General features: G+C 63.7%; 2 pseudogenes; both read left to right on the plus strand.

The window, feature by feature from the left end:
• The first annotated feature begins 492 nt into the window (after nucleotides 1-492).
• LOC149130999 (small subunit ribosomal RNA) lies at nucleotides 493-3,230 on the plus strand (annotated as a pseudogene).
• Nucleotides 3,231-6,880: 3,650 nt separating this feature from the next.
• LOC149131000 (large subunit ribosomal RNA) lies at nucleotides 6,881-9,479 on the plus strand (annotated as a pseudogene).
• Nucleotides 9,480-10,687: the final 1,208 nt, after the last annotated feature.

The following is a 10,687-nucleotide window of genomic DNA, read 5'->3' on the forward strand; positions in this document are numbered from 1 at the left end:
CTCGTTGACCGCAGCCCGTGCTGTCGCAATCGTTTCGGCTCGCTCGCTTCCCCGCTCGTCGTCCTTTCTCGCGCGGCGGCGGCGGCGGCGGCGGCAGCAGCAGCCAGAAACCGCCTCGCTTCTTCAACCCGCACCGGCGCCCGTCCTACCGCAGCGGCCCGGTGTGCGGCAGTCGGATCGCAAACCGTTTCTACTCGGCGAACTCTTTTTCTTCCGTCTGGCGCGCTTTTCCGCTGCTACAGCAGAGCGGCGGATTAGGACGCGTAACGTACGTACGAACGAACGGCTACCGCAGCAGCGGCGGCCGCGATTTTTCAGGATTCTCCTCCTCCTCCTCCTCCTCCTCCTCCTCTTCGCTTTCGTTTGCTCTCCGCGCGGCGGCGGCGGCGATGGCAGCAGCGGGACTTCCGCCTCGACATCCGCCTCGACTTCCGCTCTCAGCCGACCGACGCGACGGTGACGCTACTACAGCGACGACGACGACGACGACGATACCTGGTTGATCCTGCCAGTAGTCATATGCTTGTCTCAAAGCTTAAGCCATGCAAGTGTAAGTTCATGCCGTAAACGAATGGTGAAACCGCGAATGGCTCAGGAACCGGACCTAATCCTCGGGACCGTATTCCTCACCGCGAGGAGAGTGGATAACTGTGGCAATTCTAGAGCTAATACATGCAACCGAAGCCGCGATCGCAGGTCGCACCCGGGCGTAGGGCCGAAAAACGGCTTCCGGCAGCAGCAGCGGTCTTCGTCGCCGCAGCGCCTCCGCGTGCTCGGCGTCGTCCCAGCCGCTGCCGGTCGTCGCCGGCGCCCGCTCGGCCGGGTTGGTTCCGGGACTGCTCGCCAGTTCCCGCCGCCGCCGGTCGCGACGATACGGTCGGCCTTCCGCATTGGTCGCGGCGCAAATATTAGACTGAGACCGACGCGTACGGGCCGTCGCCGTGCTTCGCACGCGCGCGGGTCTAGGCGTGCGTCGGCTTCGCGCCCCTTCGATTTTGGTGACTCTGGATAACTGTCAGTACGATCGCACGGGCTAGTATCGACTAGCCTTCGCGCGACGGGTCCCCCGCGAGTCCGCCCTATCAACTGTCGACGGCCCGGTAAGTGCCGACCGTGGTGGCAACGGGTAACGGGGAATCAGGGTTCGATTCCGGAGAGGGAGCATGCGAAACGGCTACCACATCCAAGGAAGGCAGCAGGCGCGCAAATTACCCACTCCCGGCACGGGGAGGTAGTGACGAAAAATAACGACGCGGGACTCTGTCGAGGCCCCGCGATCGGAATGAGTACACTTCAAATCCGTTAACGAGGATCGACCGGAGGGCAAGTCTGGTGCCAGCAGCCGCGGTAATTCCAGCTCCGGTAGCGTATATTAAAATTGTTGCGTTTGAAAAGCTCGTAGTCGGAATTCGGGTCTCGAAAACGTGCCCCAGCACGTTCGGGGCGACGGCGCCGTCGCGGGCGTGCCTCGCGCGCGTCCGCTTCGGTCGTCCGTTCGCACTCCCGGCCCTATTCGCCGGTGCGTGCGCGGTCGGGCCGCGGAGCTCTGCGCGCATCGTCGCTGCGACGGTCTCTCCGGTAGCCCGTCACCCGCCTCCGTAGCTTCCGCTTCCGTCCTCTCGGTCGGTCGGTCGGTCGGCATCGGCACGCGATCGTTCGGCCTCGCCGCCGTCGTCGCTGCTGCCGCCGCCGCCGTCTCCTCCGTCGCTTGCGGCGGTACGCGGTGTTCGGGGGAAACAAACGGGGGTCGAGCGTCGCCCGGGGCATCGCCGCTCGCACGCGTTTCGGTAGCGCGTCCACCTCCCGGTCGTTTCGGCCCGCACGGTTCCTCCGAGGGTGCTCTTCGCCGAGTGTCCGAGGCGGCCGGTACGTTCACTGTGAAAAAATTAGAGTGCTCAGAGCGAGCCCCGCCGGCTTGCATACGAAAAGCATGGAATGATGGAAAATGGCCTCGTCCGCGCGTCATCCGTCGGTCTCCGTTCACGACGAGGCAATGATCGAAGGGAGCGATCGGGGCCACTCGTATTGCGACGTTAGAGGTGAAATTCTTGGATCGTCGCAAGACGCACTGCAGCGACGGCGTGTGGCAAGCACGTTTTCCTCGATCAAGAGCGAAAGTCGGAGGTTCGAAGACGATCAGATACCGTCGTAGTTCCGACCGTAAACGATGCCGACTGGCGCTCCGCCGGCGTTCGCTTCGATGACCCGGCGGGGAGCCTGCGCGGGAAACCATAGTCGGTTGCGGGGGGAGTATGGTTGCAAAACAGAAACTTAAAGGAATTGACGGAAGGGCACCACCAGGAGTGGAGCCTGCGGCTTAATTTGACTCAACACGGGAAAACTCACCCGGTCCGGACACCGGTAGGATTGACAGATCGATAGCTCTTTCTCGATTCGGTGGGTGGTGGTGCATGGCCGTTCTTAGTTGGTGGAGCGATCCGTCTGGTTGATTCCGATAACGAACGAGACTCCGGCCTGCTAACTAGCGCGTCGATTAGTGCTTTTCCGGTAGCGAGGCGGCGCCGAAGCCATCGTCGGTAGCTCCGCGCGCGGCCCGGGCTTGCCGTTGCCGCCGCTGTCCTTCGCGTCCGGCGCTGCGGCCGCGTCCGGCAACTGCCTTCTTAGCAGCCTTTCGTGCTCCGCTCCTCGCGGGTTGGTGTGCGGGTTGGTCTGGGATGGCGGTTCGCACGCGGCGTGGTTGCGGCGTCGGTTGCGGAGCGGCGGCGGTGACCCGGTCGGCTCGGCCCGCGCGAGCCCGGCGGCGGCACGCCGTCGCGCCCGGGCCAGTCGGTTGGCGAACGCAGCGCTTCTTAGAGGGACGGGCGGCAGAAAGCCGCACGAGGCGGAGCGATAACAGGTCTGTGATGCCCTTAGATGTCCGGGGCCGCACGCGCGCTACACTGGAGGTATCAGCGGGCGCGTCTCCCCCGGCCCGAGAGGGTCGGGAAACCTCTGAACCACCTCCCGTGATAGGGATTGGGGCCTGGAACCAACCCCGTGAACGAGGAATTCCCGGTAGGCGCGGGTCATCAGCCCGCGTCGATCACGTCCCTGCCCTTTGTACACACCGCCCGTCGCTACTACCGACGACTTCGCTTACGCGCGGCGGCGTTCCGCGCCGTCGCCGGCGCGTTCTCTGATGGCCCGGAGAAGACGACCGAACCCGATCGCTTAGAGGAAGTAAACATCGTAACAAGGTTTCCGTAGGTGAACCTGCGGAAGGATCATTACCGCAGCAGCAGCAGTCCTGCTCCGCTCCTCCGTCTCCTCCTCGCCTTTCTGGCGCCAGCCAGCCGGTTTCGTAAGTCGCGGCCGGGCCCCCTCGCACTCGTCGGCCCTCTAACAGTGCAGCCTCAGCCTCAGCCGAGCAACGAGCAAGTAGAAGCGGCGTCATCAGCGGTGGACGAAGCCCGCAAATCGTTTCCGCTGTCGTTATGCTTCCTTCTCGTTCTCTCTCTGGCAGCTGCCGACCGCGCAGTTTTCACCCAGCCTGCGTCCGCCCGAATACAGTGCGCTAGGCCGACGGTGCTGCACGCTTTGCGGCTCCACGAACCTCAATATCTCTCTCGCCTCCTCCTCGCCTTTCCGGCGCCATCCAGCCGGTTTCGTAAGCCGCGGCCGGGCCCCCTCGCAATCGTCGGCCCTCTAACAGTGCAGCCTCAGCCTCAGCCGAGCAACGAGCAAGTAGAAGCGGCGTCATCAGCGGTGAACGAAGCACGCAAATCGTTTCCGCTGTCGTTATGCTTCCTTCTCGTTCTCTCTCTGGCAGCTGCCGACCGCGCAGTTTTCACCCAGCCTGCGTCCGCCCGAATACAGTGCGCTAGGCCGACGGTGCTGCACGCTTTGCGGCTCCACGAACATCAATATCTCTCTCGTCTTCCTTCCTGGCGTCGGCCGGCCAACATCGCCGTCGTCGTCGCCTCCTCCTCGCCTTTCCGGCGCCATCCAGCCGGTTTCGTAAGCCGCGGCCGGGCCCCCTCGCACTCGTCGGCCCTCTAACAGTGCAGCCTCAGCCTCAGCCTCAGCCGAGCAACGAGCAAGTAGAAGCGGCGTCATCAGCGGTGAACGAAGCCCGCAAATCGTTTCCGCTGTCGTTATGCTTCCTTCTCGTTCTCTCTCTGGCAGCTGCCGACCGCGCAGTTTTCACCCAGCCTGCGTCCGCCCGAATACAGTGCGCTAGGCCGACGGTGCTGCACGCTTTGCGGCTCCACGAACATCAATATCTCTCTCGTCTTCCTTCCTGGCGTCGGCCGGCCAACATCGCCGTCGTCGTCGCCTCCTCCTCGCCTTTCCGGCGCCATCCAGCCGGTTTCGTAAGCCGCGGCCGGGCCCCCTCGCAATCGTCGGCCCTCTAACAGTGCAGCCTCAGCCTCAGCCGAGCAACGAGCAAGTAGAAGCGGCGTCATCAGCGGTGAACGAAGCCCGCAAATCGTTTCCGCTGTCGTTATGCTTCCTTCTCGTTCTCTCTCTGGCAGCTGCCGACCGCGCAGTTTTCACCCAGCCTGCGTCCGCCCGAATACAGTGCGCTAGGCCGACGGTGCTGCACGCTTTGCGGCTCCACGAACATCAATATCTCTCTCGTCTTCCTTCCTGGCGTCGGCCGGCCAACATCGCCGTCGTCGTCGCCTCCTCCTCGCCTTTCCGGCGCCATCCAGCCGGTTTCGTAAGCCGCGGCCGGGCCCCCTCGCACTCGTCGGCCCTCTAACAGTGCAGCCTCAGCCTCAGCCGAGCAACGAGCAAGTAGAAGCGGCGGCGTCATCAGCGGTGAACGAAGCCCGCAAATCGTTTCCGCTGTCGTTATGCTTCCTTCTCGTTCTCTCTCTGGCAGCTGCCGACCGCGCAGTTTTCACCCAGCCTGCGTCCGCTCGAATACAGTGCGCTAGGCCGACGGTGCTGCACGCTTTGCGGCTCCACGAACATCAATATCTCTCTCGTCTTCCTTCCTGACGTCGGCCGGCCAACATCGCCGTCGTCGTCGCCTCCTCCTCGCCTTTCCGGCGCCATCCAGCCGGTTTCGTAAGCCGCGGCCGGGCCCCCTCGCACTCGTCGGCCCTCTAAGAGTGCAGCCTCAGCCGAGCAACGAGCAACGAGCAAGTAGAAGCGGCGTCATCAGCGGTGAACGAAGCCAGCAAATCGTTTCCGCTGTCGTTATGCTTCCTTCTCGTTCTCTCTCTGGCAGCTGCCGACCGCGCAGTTTTCACCCAGCCTGCGTCCGCCCGAATACAGTGCGCTAGGCCGACGGTGCTGCACGCTTTGCGGCTCCACGAACATCAATATCTCTCTCGTCTTCCTTCCTGGCGTCGGCCGGCCAACATCGCCGTCGTCGTCGCCTCCTCCTCGCCTTTCCGGCGCCATCCAGCCGGTTTCGTAAGCCGCGGCCGGGCCCCCTCGCACTCGTCGGCCCTCTAACAGTGCAGCCTCAGCCGAGCAACGAGCAACGAGCAAGTAGAAGCGGCGTCATCTGCGGTGAACGAAGCCCGCAAATCGTTTCCGCTGTCGTTATGCTTCCTTCTCGTTCTCTCTCTGGCAGCTGCCGACCGCGCAGTTTTCACCCAGCCTGCGTCCGCCCGAATACAGTGCGCTAGGCCGACGGTGCTGCACGCTTTGCGGCTCCACGAACATCAATATCTCTCTCGTCTTCCTTCCTGGCGTCGGCCGGCCAACATCGCCGTCGTCGTCGCCTCCTCCTCGCCTTTCCGGCGCCATCCAGCCGGTTTCGTAAGCCGCGGCCGGGCCCCCTCGCACTCGTCGGCCCTCTAACAGTGCAGCCTCAGCCTCAGCCGAGCAACGAGCAAGTAGAAGCGGCGTCATCAGCGGTGAACGAAGCCCGCAAATCGTTTCCGAGAAGGAAGCATAACGACAGCGGAAACGATTTGCGGGCTTCGTTCACCGCTGATGACGCCGCTTCTACTTGCTCGTTGCTCGTTGCTCGGCTGAGGCTGCACTCTTAGAGGGCCGACGAGTGCGAGGGGGCCCGGCCGCGGCTTACGAAACCGGCTGGATGGCGCCGGAAAGGCGAGGAGGAGGCGACGACGACGGCGATGTTGGCCGGCCGACGCCAGGAAGGAAGACGAGAGAGATATTGATGTTCGTGGAGCCGCAAAGCGTGCAGCACCGTCGGCCTAGCGCACTGTATTCGGGCGGACGCAGGCTGGGTGAAAACTGCGCGGTCGGCAGCTGCCAGAGAGAGAACGAGAAGGAAGCATAACGACAGCGGAAACGATTTGCGGGCTTCGTTCACCGCTGATGACGCCGCCGCTTCTACTTGCTCGTTGCTCGGCTGAGGCTGAGGCTGCACTGTTAGAGGGCCGACGATTGCGAGGGGGCCCGGCCGCGGCTTACGAAACCGGCTGGATGGCGCCGGAAAGGCGAGGAGGAGGCGACGACGACGACGGCGATGTTGGCCGGCCGACGCCAGGAAGGAAGACGAGAGAGATATTGATGTTCGTGGAGCCGCAAAGCGTGCAGCACCGTCGGCCTAGCGCACTGTATTCGGGCGGACGCAGGCTGGGTGAAAACTGCGCGGTCGGCAGCTGCCAGAGAGAGAACGAGAAGGAAGCATAACGACAGCGGAAACGATTTGCGGGCTTCGTTCACCGCTGATGACGCCGCTTCTACTTGCTCGTTGCTCGGCTGAGGCTGAGGCTGCACTGTTAGAGGGCCGACGAGTGCGAGGGTCCCGGCCGCGGCTTACGAAACCGGCTGGATGGCGCCGGAAAGGCGAGGAGGCGACGACGACGGCGATGTTGGCCGGCCGACGCCAGGAAGGAAGACGAGAGAGATATTGATGTTCGTGGAGCCGCAAAGCGTGCAGCACCGTCGGCCTAGCGCACTGTATTCGGGCGGACGCAGGCTGGGTGAAAACTGCGCGGTCGGACATATCGCTAAGCGGAGGAAAAGAAACCAACCGGGATTCCCTAAGTAACGGCGAGTGAACCGGGAGAAGCCCAACGCCGAATCTCGTCGGCCGCGCCGGTCGTCGAGAGCTGTGGCGCAAGGGTCGTACACGGTCGATCGTTTCGCCCGGCTAGGTTCGGAGTCCCCTCGATCGGGGCTGCCCAGAGCGGGTGCCAGGCCCATTCGGAGCCGGCGGCGATCGGCGGTGTTTCTTTTCGGCCCGAGAGTCGGGTTGCTTGGGAACGCAGCCCAAAGCGGGTGGTAAGCTCCATCCAAGGCTAAATACGGGGACGAGTCCGATAGCCGACAAGTACCGCGAGGGAAAGTTGAAAAGAACTTTGGAGAGAGAGTTCAAGAGACCGTGAAACCGCCCAGGGGTAAACGGGTAGGACCGCTCACCGCGATCGCGAGGGGACTCAGTCCGCTGCCACTTTCACCCCCGCCTCCTAAGGCGCCGTCGTCGCCGACGAACGCGTCGGTGGCGGCCGCTCGTTTCCGCGGGCGGTCGTCTGCCGCCTCGTCGGCGCTCGATTTCCGTGGCGCCGGCATCGGACGCACTTCCCCTCCGATCCGTCGTCGCGACCCGTTCCCGTCGGGCCGGTAGGCGCGCGGCGTCCGCAGGTCGCAGACGAGCGCCTCGGCGTCCGGAACCCGTTCACGCGGGGACCGACCGGCGTCGGGATCCACGCGCTACTCTCGACCGGGCCCGTCGCTCCACGAAAGCGCAGGCACGGCTAACCGACGGAGACGGGCTAACGCACCTCGCCCTCAGCACTCAAGACGCAGCGAGTCGCGAAAGCGACGCGGCCGCCCGCCTGCTCCTTCTTCTTCTACTACTTCTTCTACTTGCTCCTCGTCTTTGCGCGTGGTGCTACAGCAGCAGGAGCGGTGGTTGTTGGAGGAGTCGGCGGGATCGCCCGAAAAGCCGCCCGCTGCTGCCGGTCAGCGACGAGCATCGGCAACCTACCCGACCCGTCTTGAAACACGGACCGAGGAGTCCCAGTCGACTGCGAGTCGTTGGAGCCTTTCACTTTGCGAACTCCGACGGCAGAGCGAAAGCGAGAACGTGACACGTCGCCGCTCGGTGGGAGTTGGGCCGCTGTCGCAGCAGCCGCCGCAGTTGCTGCCGCCGTCGTCTAATCTCGTCGGTTGCTGCAGCATCAGCGGTGGTGGTGGCGGCGGCTCGCTTCTTTTTTTGTAACACGCGGCGTTTCGAAGCATCGTTCCCGGGTCGGGCCCGCGCGTTCGCGCTCGAAAGCGCGCATTCCCGCTCCGACTCAGGTGTAGCAGGCGGCCGGGGACCCGAAAGATGGCGATCCACGCCCGGTCGGGACGAAGCCAGAGGAAACTCTGGTGGAAGTCCGAAGCGCCTCTGACGTGCAAATCGATCGTCGGAACCGGGTGTAGGGGCGAAAGACCAATCGAGCCGTCTAGTAGCTGGTTCCCTCCGAAGTTTCCCTCAGGATAGCTGGCGCCAGCAGGAGAACGACACGCAATTCCGTCCGGTAAAGCGAACGACTGGAGGCCCCGGGGACGTTGACGGCCTCGATCTACTCTCGAACTCGGAACGGGCGAAACGGGCCGCTACTCCTCTCCCGAACGGAGGCGGCCGTTTACGAATCGTTGGGAATAATGATAATTATTTTGCGCGTTTCTTGCGACGAATGCACGGTGCCAAGTGGGCCACTTTTGGTAAGCAGAACTGGTGATGTGGGATGAACCGAACGTCCGGCTAAGGTGCCCTACGCTTCGCCCATTAGATCCCCGAAAGGGTGTCGGTCGATATAGACAGCAGGACGGTGGCCACGGAAGTCGGAATCCGCTCAGGAGTGTGTAACAACTTACCTGCCGAATCGACCGGCCCCGAAAATGGATGGCGCTGGAGCGAGCGACCGATGCCGGACCGGCCGGGCGACAGGTTGCGCGATCGCCGGCGAGGCGACTTTCCGATGCCCGGTCGAGTAGGAGGGCGCCGCGGCGTGCATGGAAGCCGCGGTCGCGAGCCCGGGTGAAGCCGACCGCGGGTGCAGATCTCGGTGGTAGTAGCAAATATTCGAACGAGACCTTCGAAGACCGAAGTGGAGAAGGGTTCCGTGCCAACGGCGGTCGAGCCCGGGTCAGTCGGTCCTAAGAAGCGGGCGAAAGCTTCCACGAAAGGCGCCGGATCCGTCACGAAAGCGGTTGTAGCAAATATAATAGCAGCAGCAGATGCGGCCGGCCTCGCATCGAAAGGGAATCGGGTTAATATTCCCGAACCCGAACTCGGAGAGTGCTCGTCCGGCGGTGGGAACGCGGCGCGCCGCTCCTAGCAGCGCGTTTGTCGTCGAAGCCGGCGGTCGGGCGAAGCAGCGGCAACGCAAGCGAGCCCGGAGACGTTGCCGGGAGCCCCGGGAAGAGTTCTCTCGACGAGTGCGAGGGGGCCCGGCCGCGGCTTACGAAACCGGCTGGATGGCGCCGGAAAGGCGAGGAGGAGGCGACGACGGCGATGTTGGCCGGCCGACGCCAGGAAGGAAGACGAGAGAGATATTGATGTTCGTGGAGCCGCAAAGCGTGCAGCACCGTCGGCCTAGTGCACTGTATTCGGGCGGACGCAGGCTGGGTGAAAACTGCGCGGTCGGCAGCTGCCAGAGAGAGAACGAGAAGGAAGCATAACGACAGCGGAAACGATTTGCGGGCTTCGTTCACCGCTGATGACGCCGCTTCTACTTGCTCGTTGCTCGGCTGAGGCTGAGGATGCACTGTTAGAGGGCCGACGATTGCGAGGGGGCCCGGCCGCGGCTTACGAAACCGGCTGGATGGCGCCGGAAAGGCGAGGAGGAGGCGAGAGAGATATTGAGGTTCGTGGAGCCGCAAAGCGTGCAGCACCGTCGGCCTAGCGCACTGTATTCGGGCGGACGCAGGCTGGGTGAAAACTGCGCGGTCGGCAGCTGCCAGAGAGAGAACGAGAAGGAAGCATAACGACAGCGGAAACGATTTGCGGGCTTCGTTCACCGCTGATGACGCCGCTTCTACTTGCTCGTTGCTCGGCTGAGGCTGAGGCTGCACTGTTAGAGGGCCGACGATTGCGAGGGGGCCCGGCCGCGGCTTACGAAACCGGCTGGATGGCGCCGGAAAGGCGAGGAGGAGGCGAGAGAGATATTGAGGTTCGTGGAGCCGCAAAGCGTGCAGCACCGTCGGCCTAGCGCACTGTATTCGGGCGGACGCAGGCTGGGTGAAAACTGCGCGGTCGGCAGCTGCCAGAGAGAGAACGAGAAGGAAGCATAACGTCAGCGGAAACGATTTGCGGGCTTCGTCCACCGCTGATGACGCCGCTTCTACTTGCTCGTTGCTCGGCTGAGGCTGCACTCTTAGAGGGCCGACGAGTGCGAGGGGGCCCGGCCGCGGCTTACGAAACCGGCTGGATGGCGCCGGAAAGGCGAGGAGGAGGCGACGACGACGGCGATGTTGGCCGGCCGACGCCAGGAAGGAAGACGAGAGAGATATTGATGTTCGTGGAGCCGCAAAGCGTGCAGCACCGTCGGCCTAGCGCACTGTATTCGGGCGGACGCAGGCTGGGTGAAAACTGCGCGGTCGGCAGCTGCCAGAGAGAGAACGAGAAGGAAGCATAACGACAGCGGAAACGATTTGCGTGCTTCGTTCACCGCTGATGACGCCGCTTCTACTTGCTCGTTGCTCGGCTGAGGCTGAGGCTGCACTGTTAGAGGGCCGACGATTGCGAGGGGGCCCGGCCGCGGCTTACGAAACCGGCTGGATGGCGTCGGAAAGGCGAGGAGGAGGCGACGACGACGGC

The sequence above is a fragment of the Octopus bimaculoides genome, chromosome 26 (genome assembly GCF_046866305.1).
Source record: "Octopus bimaculoides isolate indiv1 chromosome 26, ASM4686630v1, whole genome shotgun sequence".
Classification (NCBI taxonomy): domain Eukaryota; kingdom Metazoa; phylum Mollusca; class Cephalopoda; order Octopoda; family Octopodidae; genus Octopus; species Octopus bimaculoides.